The sequence below is a fragment of the Chrysemys picta genome, chromosome 2 (genome assembly GCF_011386835.1).
Source record: "Chrysemys picta bellii isolate R12L10 chromosome 2, ASM1138683v2, whole genome shotgun sequence".
Taxonomy (NCBI): Eukaryota; Metazoa; Chordata; order Testudines; family Emydidae; genus Chrysemys; species Chrysemys picta.
The window spans coordinates 267,941,528-267,961,777 of NC_088792.1; the positions used below are offsets into that span (position 1 = coordinate 267,941,528).

Consider the following 20,250-nt stretch of genomic DNA (forward strand, 5'->3'; position numbering starts at 1 on the left):
GTCTATTCATGTCCCAGTTCCCTGTCTGTAAAAAGTGGATAATAAAGCTTCCCTATCTAGAGTGGTGCAGTGAAAAACACGTTTACTAATGCTTGTAGAGCACTCAGAAGGTATGGCAATGAGTAAACAAGTATAAAAGATACCTGCACTGAAATCAGAGGAGTGATGCTGCTATTATAGAAAAATCAGGTCACAAGAGTAATATACTCAGGGAATCCACAACCACAAAGAGTTTTCCCTGGCTGTGCTCCCAACAATATGATTCTTTTCATGTATATCCATATGAGTTTCCTAGTGTGTTGGAAACCGATGAACAGTTTATGCTAGCTCTCTTACTGCCCCTGCTCAGGAAGTCTCCTTGCAACAAACACTAAAATATAGTATGTCACTTTAATGTTTCCAAACTGTGTGGGTTACTGCCTGCTGGAATCAGACAGGAGGCCGAGTAATATTGCAGATCAAAGGTTTTAATCTATGACCTTATTAAATGCAAAAACCTTAGAACTTCAAGCTTGTCTCTGATAGGATTGCAGATATGGACAATGCACGCTAGATACCTTATCAGATTTGTTGAAAATACTTTTAATTTGCATATAGAACTGGGCTCCTTCCTTATCTGGAACATCAAGTGTTGGGATGTAGTTTAGGAAATGGAAAACTATAGCATCTATATTTTCTCTGATACTATCTCTCATAACAACTTTTGCTGTTGACATGCTGCAGTGGTAACACAACTTTTATAACAAAATAAGAGTCCTCCTTATTTGACTAAAAAGTGCTCTGTTTCTAGAAATAATGCTTTTCCCCCAAATCAGTTGATTTACAATATTCCCGAGTCAAAACTTGGTGTTTTCACATAACTCATTGAATGCGGAGAAGCATTCACTTGTTAAAGAGAATAATGTCAACAGGTGTCTTTCACTTTTCCTTTGTTATTTTTCCTACCAAAATTTGATCTAGAAAATAAGATACAAATAACAAACTATGGGTTTGTTTTTTGTTAATATTAAAGCAACCAAGCAATGCACCTAAGTAATATAGTGCCATATGGGGAGCAATACTGCATGTGTACGGCTAACATCACATTTAAGAAAGAACCATACATAATTTATACAGAGTGAGAGTGATACATGGCTGTCCCCTTCCTTCCTCCCCACATGAGAAGGACCTAGGGGAATTGTGTCTTAGGAAGCAGAATCTAAGTATGTGCAAGGAGACTGTGCAGGCTATACCATCCCTCCTCTACTTGCTATGCATGGTCAGCTCCTTAGGCCAGTACAGGAAATGTCAAGGCTATAGCCCTGCCTTCTCCTCCATGCTCTTTGGGGTAGATTGCACCCGTAGGCACACACAGGAACAACTTACCACCACCCTCAAATCTACACACCAGCACAAGTGCCTGAGCATTATGACCCATGCTTTTTAGACTCAGAGTTTAAGGTCAGACGGGACCACCAGATCATCTAGTCTGACCTCTTGCATATTACAGGTCACCAACACCACCCAGCACCTGCACATTAAATCCAACAACCAAAATTAGACCAAAGTATTACAGCCTACAGGAGATTAGACTGTTATGTACCATAGGTAGAGAATAGGAAGGAATCACCTATGCGTGAGGTCCCTGCAATGGTAGGGGAATGATTAAGTGAGTTTATATTAGATAATCCTGGCAAGTGACCTGTACCCACACACTGCTGAGAAAGGTGAAAACCCTCCAGAACGTTGCCAAGCCGACCTGGGCAGAATTCCTTCCTGACCCTACATATGGAGATCAGTTAGACACTGAGCATGTGTGCAAGCCAAGCCCCCGAGAGAGAGAATGTTCAGTTGCACCTCAGCATCCTGACCCTCCTGCCAAGTGTCCCAACTCCAGCATCCTCAATGCTTCAGAGGAAGGATATAAAAAATGTAATGAGGCTGAATGTCTGTAAAAAGGGGTGATTTTTTTCTGTTAAGTGTTAAGCTTTCAAGTGAAGCCCTGTACTCCATGCCTTGCCATCAACACCAGGACATTGATGTTTGCAAGATGTCCTTTAGCCAGAGAAAATGCTGGCATAATCTTGTTTTAGGCCATCCCTGATATCATCATAATACACTCAAATACTTTACAAACATTAATTAGTCTTCATAGCAGCCCCAAGAGACAAGTCTAGTAACTGCTATAAACTCCATTTTACATGTGGCGAAATGGAGACCCTAGGTCACACAGTGAGTCTTTAGAAGATCCAAGTTTAAAAATGTAGGAGTTCATGGACCCTTACCCTGTGTCCCATGCATTAGCCCACATTGTCTCATGAAAAAAAATTAAACTATGGTCTTGATCCTACAAATACTTATGTATGTGAATAGTCCCATATGGCTCAAAAGACCTAAAGTTGGCATAGGGTAAAGTTAAGTATGGAAATAAGTGGTTTTGGGATCAGGGCCACACTGAAGACAAAATGAACATAGAACCAACAGCACTTAAAACAAATAGCCAAGATTGAATGTTGTGTATAAATAACCTGGGAACACAGTATTTGAGAGTTATTGTACCATTAAACATTTTTTCCCAGTAGGTCACATTTGTGAAGATATCCAAACAGAGAAGCACATATAAAAATGTAGGAGTATAGTGCATATAAATTAGGATAAGCATAAAACAAAGAGCTAGCTGTTGTCACGTAGCTGTATTTTACTTTCTCTTAAAAATGTTGTAGATATACATTTAGAAGTAGCTCTAACATTGATCAAGGCTCTCTCTTTACCCTGTAATGCTCTCTTCCCTTCCCCAGCCCCATCATGTACATATTGGAGTGTCCGTTGAGAGCTTCCACATTTATTGCTTGGATCCCACAACAGGTCATTATTCTTCCTCGCATTCATGACCCTTTTCAGCCATCTGGCTAGTAATGGGGTTACAAGCGATTTCGTATTTATTTTCTGAGGCTGCCTGTAGCCAAATCAATGTAGAAGTAATGGCAGCCATTTCAGATTAAATGTGCAATGCTGAATTCATGTGTTACAGTTCAAATTGCATGATATTGAAGACTGTTCCCTATAATTTTAGGCTGCATTTGTTTTTTGTTTAAAAAAAGTATTTGCCAGCCCCACTTCTCTAATTTATTTACAATGAATTTAAATGCTTTTCTTATAGCCCAGACAATATGATTTATTATCTTTAGTACTTCTGGTACCCAAGACATTTATGGAGTATACCACTACGCTGTATATATTTCTAGAAGATATTTTCCAGTATATTTCTATGGCCTTTACTTTTTTCTTTAAGATTATGCACGCACATGTACACACACGATTTTTTAATTGTAGTCACTGCTATACAAAAATCAATCTAGATAAGTTTCTATCTCTGTTTCACATCACAGGTCTGCATGTGCAGTTAATCATAATTCCAATAGCACCTTAGGCGTCCTTTATGCTTCATAAGACAAAGACGGAGAGTCTGGATTCTGATCTCACACTGACTTCAATGGATTCCAATTTTGCAAAGGCCTTATCTGGAAGAGCTCATAGTTTTTGTGATTTTATCATAAGACTCATGATCTTTTCCCCCCCTTAAAGCCTCGGCTCCTAGAATCCTGTGATAACGAGAATCTCAGCTTCCATTAAAAAAATTTCTAACCCTAGTACTTGCCAAGAAGTGCTAGGCATCTTGAAGAACTCTAGGTTTCAAAATCCTGAAGGTAAATAAAAATAACTCTCTTTGTGACTCTCCAATTTTAAGCCAGACTCCTGATCTTTGAATGCTTAAGGGTGGTAATACTGCCATACTCAGTCCTGCAGCCCATACATTATTGCTTGCATGAGTAAGAATTACTCATGTGAGTATATGTTTGCAGAATCAAGCCCTTAGTGTTCATGTAGACAAGCCCCAAATGTTCAACAGGAAACAATTTTTCAGTGGCAGGAAAATGGACTAAATGATCTAATAGATCTTTCCCACCTCTAACTTCCACGATGAAAAGCCATGGGCCAGCTCCCCAGCTTTTGAAAATCAGTGTCACTCCATTGAAGCCAGTGGTGTTATGGCACTTTACATCAGTTCAGGACCTGGCCCTGTCTCCTCTCTTTAAAATATCAAACTGGGCACAAACTGTACTGCCATTCCTCTATCAATAAGTTTGCTTGTGATATGTGGGGCACACTAGGAATCATCAGATGTACTGAATCTGTTTTGGGAAAACATTGTACCGTTTGGAGGCATCACTATGGTGCCAAAAAAAAAGAAAATCAACCATAAGTAGGCTTGCTAGCATTTAAGATTTATAGCTTATTCTTCCAGAAGGCTGTGGTAATTAGCAATGCAGGAGGGCTTGGGCACAATCCAATGCTTTACTAGACTGTGACACTAGAGAAGTGCCACATTGCTGGGTTTAGTTGAGGTCAAGTTTGGGACATTGTTTTGTATACAAGCAAGTTGCTCTCCTTTCACTTGCCCACTATGGTGGCTTCTGAGTCACTGCAGGTCACAGGCCAGCCAGTAGAAAGGAAGGAGCATGGGTGTGTGGCTACTTGGTCCCACCAACCAACCTTCTTATCTCTGCTAAGAGGATGAGGCAGTTGCAGAGGCGAATGGAGTTTAATGTTAATCTACACAACTCCAACATAAACCTCTTTCAGAAGCATAAGACCGCATCTCCAAAGGGAGCCAATGGATGACTGACATGATGCTTGCAACTATTTAATAAAGCTAATTTGTCAAAATCAGCTTAGCCCTAGAGAAGTTGACCTGATCTTGATGCAAGCTGGCCTGGCCCTTCTTCACTCCCTATAGCAATCTGCTGCAAAAGTGAAGACAAGGAACAGGACAGATGAATTTCTCTTAAGTAAGATGGGAATTACAAGGTAAATATGAAAGTTAAGCTTCATATATTTGTACAAAAACATCCAGTAAGATGAATGCAAGTTGAAAGGAATAAGACACATTCTGGCTTAGTGCCAAAAAAATCTCAGGCCATCTTCCTCTAAAAATGTCCCTCACAGCTGGCTTGAATCTATTTTTGAACATTTAAATCACACACGAGGTAGAACTCCCAATTCCACACAGGATTTATTTGTATGTTACTAGTATGTGGGTGGGAATGTGCAGTATCTGATGGAATGCAATACATACTGTTAGGATAGCTACAGATGGTGCAAGATATAACAGTGAATATAGTCACAGATTAAGCATGAGGCCTTGATACTACATTCCTTAAAATACTCCTGAACAGTCAAGAAAAACTGAAACAAGATTAATAAATAACAATATTATAGGATGGAGAGAGGGGCCTCCAATGGTCTAGCTCAGGGATAGGCAACCTATGGCACGCGTGCCGAAGGCAGCACGCGAGCTGATTTTCAGTGGCACTCACACTGCCTGGGTCCTGGCCACTGGTCCGGGGGGCTCTGCATTTTTAATTTAATTTTAAATGAAGCTTCTTAAACATTTTTAAAACCTTATTTACTTTACATACAACAATAGTTTAGTTATATATTATAGACTTATAGAAAGAGACCTTCTAAAAACATTAAAATGTATTACTGGCATGCAAAACCTTAAATTAGAGTGAATAAATGAAGACTCGGCACATCACTTCTGAAAGGTTGCCGACCCCTAGTCTAGCTTCTGAACAAGACAGTCAACGCACTAAAGAGTTTACAATCTAGATGGCAGAGACAAAGGGAATGGGAGGGAAGGCAATGGAGGCACAAGATACATTAAAGGACTTGCTCGAGGCCACACAGGGAGTCTGTGGTTAATGAAGGACACAGAGCTCTGGAGTCCCAATCTAGTGCCTTAACTACAAGACAATCCTTTCACCTAAAATTAAATTTAGGCCCTTTATTGGTTATGTTATTCACAAAGGGGGCCCCAAGTTAAGTGTAAAAGTCATGTTGCAGGCCTTTCCTATTGTAACTGATATAAAATTCAAGAAATATGCATTATTCTGCATGGACAGCATTGTATCTTGATATTAAATGAAGTCTCGAGTCAGTCAGCCTTGTTCATGTTTTGTAGCACTTTACTCTGAAAGGTGCTCCATTGAAATAGATAGCTGTTTGGGATAGTGAACTGGATTTCTATTCCCTGAAGAATGTGAGACTATTAGTGGAGAAGGATATTACTCAGATATAAATAAATAGAGATGTCCTATTCCTGGAAGGGACCTTGAAAGGTCATTGAGTCCAGCCCCCTGCCCTCACTAGGGGGACCAAGTACTGATTTTGGCCCAGATCCCTAAGTGGCCCCCTCAAGGATTGAACTCACAACTCTGGGTTTAAACAGGCTAATACTCACACCACTGAGCTATCCCTCCCCCCATGACTATGAATGAAAGAACTGGGCCCTGCAGAGGAGCAGGCTTCCCTAGCGTGTCTTGCAAAAATATATTTACTTGAAATTAAAAAAAAAATCTTTAAAAAATAATGATAATAATAATAATAAAGACATCCTTATAATGGAATATAGAACGTGGGGGAAATTGACTTTTGACACCCTTTTCTTCAGTTTTGATGAAAAATGAGGTGGGGGAGACTGACAGAATTGTCATATTCTTCTCACATCTAAATTGCTAAGAGTTCATTGATAGATAAATAAAATAAATTGCAATTACCTCATCTGGATACAATGTGCATTCTATGAGGCACTGCAATCCTTCCAATAAGTAACACATAAGTAGTTCCAGTGGCTTCAGTGTTTTTTCGTTTCTTGATTGACACAAGTGGCCCTGAAGCCTGACATTTGAGTACTTTTAGAACCATATAGTATCTTGTGTCATTAATATTCTTCTTAGTTGTTATGGACCAAATCTTGCAGTGTCTATTCATTGTTCACTCTGGTCTAATTCCCATTCATTTCAACTGGAGATTTGGCCCCATAAAGTCAATCTACATGGATGGATAACCATGTCCTTCACAAAGAACAATCTAAATATATAATTTTTTCCAAAATATATTGCTCTTTAATTTAAATGAATGCTCCTTTCAAGTCTGGAGGCAGGTTTTGTAGCCGGTAGTTGCTAGAATACAACAGTGAGGAGGGCAATATACATTAAAGCAACTTATTTTAAACACTGTTCATTGAAGAGCCACTCTATCCTCAGTTAAACCAATTAAATTGAGAGTTACTCTACTGAAGTTATGGGATGCAGAAAAGGCAGAAGTGTGCAATAAATGTTTCTGTTCTGTATTTGGAGGAACAGAACATGATATAGTCTAATCATATGGTGATTGCAACACTTTTCCCATTCCACTAGTATCTCTAGAGGATGTTAAACAGAAGCTACTATCATTAGATATTTTAAAATCAGCAGGTCCAGATAACTTGCATCCAAAAGTTTTAAAAGAGCTGGCTGAGGAGCTCACTGGATCATTAATGTTGATTTTCCAATAATCCTTAGAGTACTGGGGGAGTTTCAGAAGATTGGAAGAAAGATAATGTTGTGCTAATATTTAAAAACAGTAAATGGCATGACCTGGATAATTATAGGCCTATCAGCCTGACATTGATCGTGGGCAAGATATGGGACTTGATTAGTAAAGAATTAAAGGAGGGTAATAGAGCCTTAAAAACTAACTTGATATCTTTTTTTGATGAAAATATAAATCTGGTTGATAAAGATAATAGTGTAGATGTAACATACTTCTACTTCTGTAAGGCGTTTGACTTGGTACCACACAACATTTTGATTAAAACACTAGAACTATATAAAATAAACATGGCACACATTAAATGGATTAAAAACTAGATAATTGATAGATCTCAAAATGTAACTGTAAATTGGGAATCATCATTGAGCAGGTGTTTCCAGTGAGGTCCCATAGGGATTGATTCTTGGCCCTATGCTATTTAACATTTTTATCAGTGACCTGGAAAAAACAATATCTGTGATAAAGTTTACAGATGGCACAAAAATTGGGGGAGTGGTAAATAATGAAGAGGACAGGTCACTGGTACAGAGCGATCTGGATCATTTTGTACACTGGGTGCAAGGAAACAATATGTGTTTTAATACAACTAAGTGTAAAGGTATACATCTAGGAACAAAGAAAGAAGGCCATGTTTACAGGATCAGAGACTATACAGGATCAGTGACTGTGAAAAAGATTCGGGGGTCGTGGTTGATAATCAGCTAAACATGAGCTCCCAAGTGACGCTGTGGCCAAAAAGGCTAATGCGATCCTGGAATCCATAAACAGGGGAATCTCAAGGAGGACTAAAGAGGTTATTTGACCTCTATATTTAGCATTGATGTGGCTGCTGCTGGAATACTGTGTCCAGTTCTGAAGCCCACAATTCACAAAGGATGTTAATAAACTGCAGAGGGTTCAGAGAAGAGCCACAAGAATGATTAAAGGATTAGAAAACATGCCGTCTAGTGATAAACTAAATAGACTGATCTCTTTGAGTCTAACACAGAGAAGATTAAGGAGTGACTTAATCTAAATGGGGAACAAATATTTGATAAAGAGCTATTCAATCTAGCAGAGAAAGGTATAACATGATCCAATAGCAAGAAGGTGAAGCTAGACAAATTCAGGCTGGAAGTAAGGTAAATTTTTAACAGAGAGAATAACTAACTACTGGAACAATTTACCAAGGGTCCTGGTGGATTCTCCATCACCGGCAATTTTTAAATCAAGATTGGATGTTATTTCTAAAAGATCTGCTCTAGGAATTATTTGGGGAATGTTATATGGCCTGCATTACACAGGAGGTCAGATTAGATGACCACAATTAGTCCCTTCTGGCCTTGGAATCTATGGATTTGCTGAACACATTTGACCCCTGAATGCATTATGGTTTGGGATTTTTCTGCCTTCCTCTGAAGCATCAGCTATTTAAATGCTAGTCTGATCACTGATCTGATACGGCAAATCCTACATTAATGTGCACCCTATCCACAGCTTCCTGATAGCACTGAATAACTATGACCCACGTATGGAAAGAAAAGTATCTAAGAAATCCAAGTGTGTTCTCTGTTGCAAATTATTTCTCCCCAGGAAAAGGTGCTTCAAACTCTTCTCAAAACCCCCTTCAAATTCTTACTCTGTTCCGTCTTTCAAAGCCCACACACTGTAGTAAAACACCCTCTAGGGAATGTCCCCATTAGTTGAAGATGTTACTGTTAGTGTTTTACAGAACAGTGTTATAGCCTGAGCTAAATTTCACATCATGATTATGTCCTGTCTGATTGGCCAGGGTGACCTTGTCATCACCACTGTGTTTAGACATAGGTCTTACTGGGAAGGTGCTAACATGGTTTCAAGTGTCAATGTAAACAGGGTCTACAACTAGAACTGCTTAAAACTTGTCTGTTTAAGTTCACATGCATGCTATGACTAAAGCCTTGCAGGTTTTGTTCAGACAGGTTCGAACCTTTTAATTGCACTTGGAGTTATAGATTAACATGAACCCAAGACAGGAATGCAAACCCAGAAGGGCTAGTTTCATACAAATGGGAGATTTAGGGTGCAAAATATTGTTGACAAAGGTAGTCCAGTCCATTTCTCTCCAAGTAGTAAAGAGTATTCACTGTGACAGAAAGAACAGAATCATACTCCAAAGTGTGCTCTTATTTCAAAGCATTTAAATAGGGACCTGCTGAGTGGCTATACGTACTAAGAGAACACGCAGATTTGAGAACGAACAAGCAACAGCCCCGAATGCCTGCCCTTCTGCAATTATCTTAAGCCTCCCTTACTACTTACTTTTCCTTCATAGCCTTCAATCCATCTTCTCTCCAAAAAGAAATAATTTGCACTATTGCCTACCTCTTGGCTTCAATTTTTTTCCTCCGCCTCCCTAATTGGTGGATGATGTATCACATCAATTCAATCATTGCAAACCTTTATTAAGCACACCAATCACTCACCTAGGACAAGATTCAGTACCCCAGGGGAGATAGATTAAGAACTGAGTAAAAACTGACTAAAAAGAGCCTGATCCTGAAAGATGCTGAACACTTTCAATTCCCCGTGTAATTATGGTACTTGGGACAGCATGTCAGCAATACGTTGCAATACCTACAGAAAGATGTGTGTGTGACAGAGAGACAGTCCCTAACATTAGTAGCAATCTATTTCCAAGCCTCTTTCCTGTGTAACTTTCTATTTAAAATTCACCTTTACCCCATGGTTCATCCACCTCACCATTTCATCTCATAATAACTTAGTTAACATTTCCTCCTTTTTTGGTCTTCAGACAAATGGATTAGCAGAACTGTTTTACCTTATGCTTTTGAACTTGGCATAAGTTGGGTTGCTCTAAACAGTCAACCTTTCCTGGTCTTGTTTGCTTCCAGAGATGAAGTTTGCATTTGATTTTTTTAAATTTAAAATCAAAGAAAAAGCCCACAATTTTACATATTCATTAGAATAAGAAGGAGCATCTACAATATGCACCTTGAGTGGCTCCCTCTCAGCAAATGCTTGTACTCTGACTGTAGAATGAAGAAACTGTTGGCTTTAGTATATGTTATGAGAAAAGAAAGGGATCTGGAGGGGTGGACTTCTAGCCTCCACCTAAGAAACAAATCTGGAAGAAGAAAATCTTGGTATCTCAGCACCCTTTTAGTATTAATATTTCTTCATTGAAATTAACTGTCAAAAGCAGTAGCAAATATTGTAAATTAAACAGCCTGGGCTAGATCCTCAGCTGGTGAAAATTAATCTGGTTCCATTAACACTGGGAGAACTACACTGATTTTACACCAGGTGAGGATCTGGCCACTTTTTTTACTGCCTGTAGACACATTTACCTTAGAATAACACCAATAAGTGTATTGGAGACAAGGGTTAATATCAGACTGCTTTGTCCTCACTGTCTTCTCACCAAAATTGGCTTTACGCCCATGTAACTTTTTCTTATTTCCATGGAGTTACTTCTCATTTATACCACTGTATGTTAAAGGAGAATTTGGTCTAGTTTATTGAGACCATCTGAACTAATCTAACTCCTTTGAGGTGCACTTGTCACTAATCCTAGTGGAAGTTGATGAGTATTCATTTGTTATGATTTTCTCTATTACAATCATGTCGTCAATCCATAATGAATAGTCATGGATAGATATTGCCTTGCGATGTTAGTTGTCATTGCAGGAGAACAAAAGAGAAGTCATTTAACTTTAAGAACTAGTCAGGTCATATTAGATGAACGTTTGGAGGATTTTTTTACCCTCACTGCCAAAAAGTGTTTACACGCCGGCAAAGTATTTGAAGAACCCAGTCTCTCTCGGAAAAGAAAAGAGAATATGTACAGTTCCTCTTATGAGATGGCCTTCCACTATATCCCAAACTTACAACATTTCCCTCTCATCCACATCCTCAGGCAGGCTTCTCTAGGTTATAGGACAGAAAATAAGCCTTTACTAGAGGAATGTTTCCCACTGAAATTCCTAGTAGCTCTATCACATTAGATATCATTCTTTTTTGAATATCTAATTATGAGGGAAAGAATCTCCAGGGCATAACTGGTAACATCACAGGTTATTGTAGTTAAAGTAGGATCTTAATTAAAAGGTTATTGTAATTAAAATTCAAGATCACCATTTTTTTCTCTCCTCACATACCTGGTCTTTTGCGGTAGTCTCCAGAGTTGTCTATAGCAGTTCCACTACAGCATGATTCCCTGTAGCAGCACTTAGTTCTATACAGCTTCTACATTTGGGAGCCTGAAATTATACTTCTAAATCCCTTATTAATAAAGTTGGTCCAAAAATGACCATTTTATTTCATTTCATTTCATTTTGTCAAGGGTTGACATTTTGAAAAATGTCAACCAACTGATATTTAGGGTCCTAAATAGGAGATTCTACTTAGGTACCCATGTATATGAATTTAGGAGCCTAACTATATATATAGATTTAGGAGCTTAATTAAATCCCCAGGTTTGAAAATTGTCCATAGTTTTAGCATGGGCCTCTTTCTTACTGATAGAGACACGTTTGGGTGGGGGAAATAGTTTCCCTCCCTCATTGAATCCCCTAAGATTTCAAAGGAAGCATCTCCTCCTTCGCCATAAAAGCTGCAATTGCTTCACTTCTATTACTGCATGTATTTCTAAGAGAGTTCCTGTAGTATTTGGACTCTACCAAATTCTGGTAGGATCAGCTCTGAATGCAACTTTTGGCCAACATTCCAACTCTCCAGTCCACATAACTGAAATGTGATAAACCACATTCAAGCTAGGCAGCCCTAAAACAATTGTATATCAAACTAACCTGGGACCCAGGCACAAATAGATCTAAAGAGAGGTATTACTTGGCTGCTTCATTCTGTTTCACTAGGATTAGAACTGGGTTAAAAGATGGTAAGACATTTTTGCAAATCTTTTCACAAATTTATTTTTATTTGGTTGAAATTTTTCAACAAAAATTCTGACCAGGCTTACATGGGATACTGTTTTCCCCAATACTAAAATTATCAACTATCCCAATTAAAATAATAGATCATTCCTATAAACAGAATATTCTGAAGTCAATGGGAGGTTGTCTGGAACATAAAACAGAGCAGAATTTCTAACCCTACCTGCTGTCCTAATTTCTAGCTCCTCTACCCTGAACACTAAGCACACTTTTATACCACTTTCCACTTGTGTCGTTTTACTGAGAAAAAAACTACACTTTTTCTAGGCAAATACTAATAGTCCCCAATTTACTGTAATCTCTGTAGAGTTATATGCAAGATCAAAATTTGGAACAGATAAAAGAGAAACGTTCTTTTTGACAAGTAATTTTAATGTAATGCATCTTGGATCTGACCTCATTCTGTCAACCCAGAGAACATATATATCATAGAAGAAAACAGAACAGTGATATTCTTCAAAAATTGTATAAATGCACTCCATATTACCTTATGTATATATGACTCTTGATCTTCTTTTACTGTAGTGCTGATGTTATTGTTACCATATGGTTGGCCATGTGCCCTTCATTTACCCAGATTCAATGGTCCAACAAACAAGGGACAAAATAAAATTGGAATCATATTTGATGCATGTAGCTGATGAAATGGTATGTAGAGGAATAAGAAGTAGGCCAAATGAGAATAGCCTTTGCCAGTGCAGTCTTACAAGAACATAAAAGTGGGTTCCAATAAACTTTATGAACTTAACTCACTGTGACAAAGGTTTCTTTAATTTGTGAGCAAAATACAATGGCTGCTCAGAACAACTATACTTACTGTTTTCCCCACCCGAACCCTCCCTACGCTGTCTTAGGCTTTGTTTTGAAAGACCTCCTTGATCGGGGAGCACTTAAGGTAAAAAAAAAAAAAAGATTCAAATACTCATCCCAATGATCTATGTCTGTGCTATTTCACTTTCTTCTGTGGATTAATCTTGGCATTTGCCTTCTAGTCAATATCAACCTTCAGTAAATCATGTTCAATCATTTACCTTAAAGTATGGGCTTCATTTTCATTCAGCTACACAGTAAAGCTTTGTTTGCTTAACTGGATTCAGACAGTCTGAGTCAGCCAAGCTTTTCATAGCGAGAATTTTAGAATTTTAGAGTATTATCTCTGTGCAATAATGTCTTGCTAACCTGAATGCATATTTGTATGCCTTTAAGTCTGGGAGGATGGGGGGTGCAAAAGAGTCATCTTTCCAGTCTCAGCATCAAGTTACAGTCCTGTCCCAATTTCCTCTTATAGTCTCTCTCCAGTTGGTTGGATACTTGGGTGACTTAGCCCTCAGGGCAAACCAAAAGTGCCGCCTTTGAAGGAAAATGAAAGAATCCAATAAAACCAAGAGATTTCTCCCCCTCCCAGACAAAAGTCCTTCTTCCCATTGGCATCAGAGAAGTTCCCTCCCTCCCTCTCATAGATTCATAGATTCTAGGACTGGAAGGGACCTCGAGAGGTCATCGAGTCCAGTCCCCTGCCCGCATGGCAGGACCAAATACTTTCTAGACCATCCCGGATAGACATTTATCTAACCTACTCTTAAATATCTCCAGAGATCGAGATTCCACAACCTCCCTAGGCAGTTTATTCCAGTGTTTAACCACCCTGACAGTTAGGAACTTTTTCTTAATGTCCAACCTAAACCTCCCTTGCTGCAGTTTAAGCCCATTGCTTCTTGTTCTATCCTTAGAGGCTAAGGTGAACAAGTTTTCTCCCTCCTCCTTATGACACCCTTTTAGATACCTGAAAACTGCTATCATGTCCTCTCTCAGTCTTCTTTTTTCCAAACTAAACAAACCCAATTCTTTCAGCCTTCCTTCATAGGTCATGTTCTCAAGACCTTTAATCATTCTTGTTGCTCTTCTCTGGACCCTCTCCAATTTCTCCACATTTTTCTTGAAATGCGGTGCCCAGAACTGGACACAATACTCCAGTTGAGGCCTAATCAGCACAGAGTAGAGCGGAAGAATGACTTCTCATGTCTTGCTCACAACACACCTGTTAATGCATCCCAGAATCATGTTTGCTTTTTTTGCAACAGCATCACACTGTTGACTCATATTTAGCTTGTCCACTATAACCCCTAGATCCCTTTCTGCTGTACTCCTTCCTAGACAGTCTCTTCCCATTCTGTATGTGTGAAACTGATTGTTCCTTCCTAAGTGGAGCACTTTGCATTTGTCTTTCTTAAACTTCATCCTGTTTACCTTAGACCATTTCTCCAATTTGTCCAGATCATTTTGAATTATGACCCTATCCTCCAAAGCAGTTGCAATCCCTCCCAGTTTGGTATCATCTGCAAACTTAATAAGCGTACTTTCTATGCCAATATCTAAGTTGTTGATGAAGATATTGAACAGAGCCAGTCCCAAAACAGACCGCTGCGGAACCCCACTTGTTATACCTTTCCAGCAGGATTGGGAACCATTAATAACTACTCTCTGAGTACAGTTATCCAGACAGTTATGCATCCACCTCTCAAGAAGTCCCAGCCTGAGTTCCTTTACAAAAGGGGCTTCACAGACCATGCTTCAGCTTTTTCATTACTCCAGGTGTCCCAGGACATCGCAGTCCATCTTCCAGATACAAACCTTCACCTTATTGTGCTGGGTTCACTCTCCTTTGCTCCAGGGGCTCATAAATATTCCTTGGTCAGTTTAATTCTTCCTATCTGGTTTTCTAGCCCAAACAGCATGCCTTTCCTGGGTACTTTCCCCAGCCCTTTGCCTAGTTCTCCATGCCACCCCACCAGGCCACTAAGAACCACCACTCACGTACAGCCTACTCACACCACACCGTCAGCAATTTTATAGCCCTGCCATCACCTGACCCTCTATCAGTCACCTGACCCCTTTAGAGAATAGAATTCTCAGCCACTGTCCTTAAGGAGCCAGAACATGGAATGGGGAAGGGCTGAACCCAGGCCTAGGGCCAGCCCACCCTGTGATAGGATCTTTCCTGCTGTGTATGATATAATAGTATCCATTCACATTTTTAAAGGTGAATCATAAATCTGAAACCAAGGGCATGTTACAAGTTGCCAAATAAATATTACATGAGGATCCCTGTAATTATCTATGACAGTCTAAGCGCTCCATTCTGGCTCTTTTGATCTCACACTACTTACATGCCTATTTGTGTACATGTATACTCACAGTATGTTTGCTAGTGCTTTGTCCAGTTTAGCAATGTGTCCCAAGTGATAGGACTTATTTCACTTCCCTTGGGAGACAACTGTAGAGTAATGGGTTTCACTTTCTGGATTTTTTTCCTAATCCCCACCTTAAGGTTTGCTTAATTCCATTTAATACTGTCTTCAAAGGCACACATAACAAACAATCTTACTTTTAAAAATAGTTTTGAAGCAATGTGTGGAAGCATTGCCAGTTCTAATGCAATATGCACCAAATTTGTCTCTAGAATACAGCTTGAGTTGTTGTGTAGTCTACTCAGGGCTTCTTCAGGGACAGAGATGGGGAGAATGGCGGGTGGATCCTATATTCCTGGGCACTGCAGTGTTGGACTCCTAGTGCAGGCACCAACTCACACAATTATGTACTGGAAATACAGTAATTCCATTGCAGGTAGTTACCTCAGTGTGCAGAGAAAAATGGGTAGGATGTGCCCTTTTACACCGTTGGGGTAGTATTCTACTACTAAGAGGTAGCATCCACCTGTAGGATAATACATTGTAATTGCTTGGATTCATGTCAATCAATACAATCAATTCAGACACTCGGGAATATTTTTTTTCTTTTCCCTTTCATTTTGCAATATCAAATAAGATAGGTATAAGAATAGGACTTAAGAAGACAGGCTTTAGTGCATGGACATGCAAATATAATTTAAAATCTATGCAGGACATTTCCTGGCAAATGGACTTCATTTTACAATTCTCTTGGTAGTATTAAAGAGAAAACATGACCATTACTACCTGAATTCAGTTCATGCTCTCTGCCAAGGTTTATGGACATGTCCAGATTGGACATGCATTCTTGTACAGAGTTTGCTTTCAAATGTTTATCCTCCATTGTGTGGGAGGAAATGAAAATAAAATTCAGCATTCTTCCTACAAAGACTGAAACTAAATGGAGGCTTAAAAATCTGGAACAACAAAAGGGCTTGTGTTTAGCAAAGGAGCTGGGGAAGCCTCGACAGATGTTACCTCACACAGGCTCATCAATAATTCATGTAAAAAGTAGCTACTCACACATGAAAATATAGAGACATAACAAAACAACCAGCTACAGGTCCTCAGCAGGATTTGACTCCGTGACCTCCAGCACTAAAGCATGGAGTGCAGCAACTTAAGTTAAGAACTAGTTCTATGAATTACTACTTGAATATAGGATCCTGTGAGGTGTTAAATGCCTCTTACAAGTCAGGGGAAATAGAGAATGATCAACACCTGCCAGAATTATAGGACCTAAATTGACATTAGGAAATGGAAAGAAATCATTGGCATAGAGATTAAAGGTGGGATCCACAAAGGGATTTAGGTGTTGCAATGATGTGTGTCATGGAACCTAATTTTTAGGCATCTAGAAAATCACAGAAACAACATTGAGATCCAGAAAGCCTGAGTAAAGAGCCTACGCTCCTTACACAATGAATGGGGAGAGATACAGGCCTAAAACTGAAATCCACGAAGCCAGCACACTAGATGGGGAAACACCTAAACTAGCCAATGGGAGGCACTGATATGGGGGGTGAGGGGGAAGGCAGGGCTAAGCCTGACCCCCACAGGAGCTGGCTTCCTCCAGGTCCCAGGGATGCTCAAACCCAAACTCTATCCCAGGCCCTGTCCCCACTCGCCCCCTTCCCCCAAGCTCCCACCCCGCCTCTTTGCACCCCCAACTTCACCCCAGGCCCTGCCTGAACCCCACCCCCAACCCGCCTCTTCCCAGCCCCTCCCCTGAGTGCTCCCTGTCCCCGCTCCTCCCCACACCTCCTGCATGCCACAGACAGTTTCTCTGGAGGGGCTGGGAGGGAAGGGGAGGAGTTGATCAGGGGTGTCGCTGGCTGCTGGTGGGTGCTAAGAACCCACTATTTTTTTTCCATGGGTGCTCCAGTCCTGGAGTATCCACAGAGTCATTGCCTATACCCACCCCTCTGTCAGAGATAGGTGCCAGTCCAGGCTGCATAGAGGCATCTATCCATGAACTTGGGGAAGATAGGGACTTGGCCCTCATAGTGACATGCAAAGCAAAATGATCCCAGGTGAGGATCTCCCTCAAATCTTCAGCCTGGTGGACAGGGTACTCCCCCAGAATGTGGTTCAAGTTGCTCTCCTCCTGAGGGGAGAAGGGATCTGCCACCTCTCAGGTGAGTGCAATGACTCTAGGAGTCATTCTAATTTTTGCATTGGCTCAATTAATATTTAAGTATTCTTTTGTTTAATTATAGTGAAACAGCTTCAATACATATGAGAGACTGAGGGAGATCTCCATCAGAATATTCCATAGCTTAGTAGTTAGGGCGCTTACCTTAGAGATGCATCCGAAGAAGTGGGCTGTAGTCCACGAAAGCTTATGCTCTAATAAATTTGTTAGTCTCTAAGGTGCCACAAGTACTCCTGTTCTTTTTGTATTGAGAAGATGATTACACTGCCAGATAACATCTGGCTATTTTTTTTTCAAACTGTTCAGACCCCAATGAGATCTAATATTCAAAAGGACAGTTTAGTGCAGTGATTTTCAAACTTTTTTTCTGGGTACCCAGTTGAAGAAAATTGTTGATGCCCATGACCCAACGGATCTGGGGATGAGGGGTTTGGGGTGTGAGAGGGGCTCATTGCTGGGGCAGAGGGTTAGGGTACGGGGATGAGGGCTGTGAGGTGGGGCCAGGAATGAGGGGTTCAGGGTGTAGGAGAGGGCTCTGGGCTGGGGCAGAGAGTTGGGGTGCGGGAGGGGGTCAGGGCTCTGGGCTAGGAGTGTAGGCTCTGGCGTGGGGCTGGGGATAAGGGGTTTGGGATGCAGGAAGGGGTTCCAGGTTTGGCAGTGGCTCAGGGCTGGGGCAGGGGACAGGGGCGGCTCTATGTTTTTTGCCGCCCCAAGCACGGCAGTCAGACGGCGTTGGATGGCATGCCTGCGGGCGGTCCGCGGTCACGTGGATTCGGCAGCATTTCTGTGGCTGATCTGCCGGTCCCGCGGCTTCGGCGTACCCACCGCCAAATTGCTGCCGGAACCACGGGACCGGCGGACCTCCTGCAGAAATGCTGCCGAAGGCCGCCTGACTGCCGCCCTCACAGCCACCAACAGGCCGCCCACCGCGGCTTCCCGCCCCAGGCACGCGCTTGCTGCGCTGGTGCCTGGAGCCGCCCCTGGCAGGGGATTGGGGCACAGGGTTGGGGCATGGACTTACCTCCAGCGTCTTCCAATCAGTGGTGCAGCAGGGGTGCAAAGGCAGGCTTCCCGCCTTTCCTTGCACTGTGGATCGTGCTGCGCCCTGGAAGCGGCCAACAGCAGGTCCAGCTCCTAGGCGGAGGCAAGCAAATAGCTTTGGGTGACTCTCGCCCACAGGCACCATTTTCCCCCCTCCCCCCAGTGCAGAGCTGGTGCTCGGGGTGGGAGCAGCATGCAGAGCCCCGTGGCTCCCCTGCATAGAAGCTGAACCTGCTGCTGTCCACTTCTAGGCCACAGCATGGTGTCGAAACAGGTAGGCCCTAGCCTGCCTTAGTTGGGGAGCACCGATGACGGGACTTTTAATGTTCCGGTCGGCGGTGCTGACCAGAGCGACCCAGTGCCTGACAGCCTGTGACCCAGTACTGGGTCACAACCCGAAGTTTGAAAAACAGTGGTTTAGAGCACCTTGTGCCAATGGAGGTTATGGTACGAGTGAGGCTATGAGTAGTCTGAAAATAGTGGAATCATGTTTTAGTAAATGTTTAAAGAAATTGTTGGAGTCAACCCTGTGCATTACATCTATTATAGTAGTTAAAGCGAGGAGACTCTTCCTTCCTTTAGAAATCTGAGGATATGAATAATCGTGAAAGCTGGCAGAGACCTGGGTAATAGCAGTAAATATATAGACCTATTTTGCTATCCAAAGCAGATGTAAGACACTTAGAAAGGTGTAATCCAATAGACTAGATCTTCTCTTGCCAGATTTGATACATGGGAATCAAAAAGATTTCATAAAACAGAGACATTTAAACATTCATATCCATCTCTCTCGCACTATTACTAATGTAAACCAGGCTAGCCATAATCAGACAGTGGCTATAACAGAGGATAAAAAGGAATCAGCTGATGCTATTTACTAGGGTAATCTTTTCTATATTTTAGAAGGAAATATTTTAAACAGGTTAAATTCATCTCTAGAGGACAGCAGTGATAAGAGAACTCAATTTGCCAAATTTAGAATCTTGTAAATGGTGGCTTTTTTATTTAGAACAGAATTCACAATTTGAGTTTCAAATTCAGTTTGGCTCTATTAAAAATGTAGTTCTTGATGGTTGTATGTTTATTTTAAGTTTAATTCCTCTGTGGGGACCCACAGCCAATAAAAGTCAGCCCACTGGAACCCAGAAAGATATTCTGGTCCCTGTAACTTTAATGCTTTACCGATAAATAAGTCTCAAATTTCATTCCAGTAAGACATTGCAGGAATTTTTGTGGCAGAGAAATGGAAACCTTAGAAAATCGTTGTAAAAAAAAAGTATTTCTGCCACACTCCACAACAAATATTCTTTGGGACATATTCGGAACCCAGCAGACTAAGCAATGCTGAAATCAAGGAAAATGACAGTTACTAGGATGATGGGAAGGGGAGAGGAAACTGATTCCATTTGCTTTGGCATTAACCAAGAACATGCTTGCATTGGGAAGATACAAGGGGCTGGTTGTACATATATGTACA

General features: G+C 40.9%; 1 long non-coding RNA gene across 2 annotated transcripts in view; it reads right to left on the reverse strand.

Moving 5' to 3' along the window:
• LOC135981811 (uncharacterized) overlaps positions 1 to 18,868 on the reverse strand; it is a 30,010-nt gene extending 11,142 nt beyond the window's left edge. The window contains exons 1-3 of one of the 2 annotated variants that reach the window (XR_010598978.1): positions 18,754 to 18,868; positions 17,877 to 18,051; positions 15,983 to 16,064 (exon numbers count right to left, since the gene is read on the reverse strand). This is a non-coding gene — a long non-coding RNA (uncharacterized LOC135981811). Of the gene's footprint in view, positions 1 to 13,529; positions 16,065 to 17,876; positions 18,052 to 18,753 lie in introns of both variants that reach the window. The other variant, XR_010598977.1, reaches the window with a different exon arrangement.
• Positions 18,869 to 20,250: the final 1,382 nt, after the last annotated feature.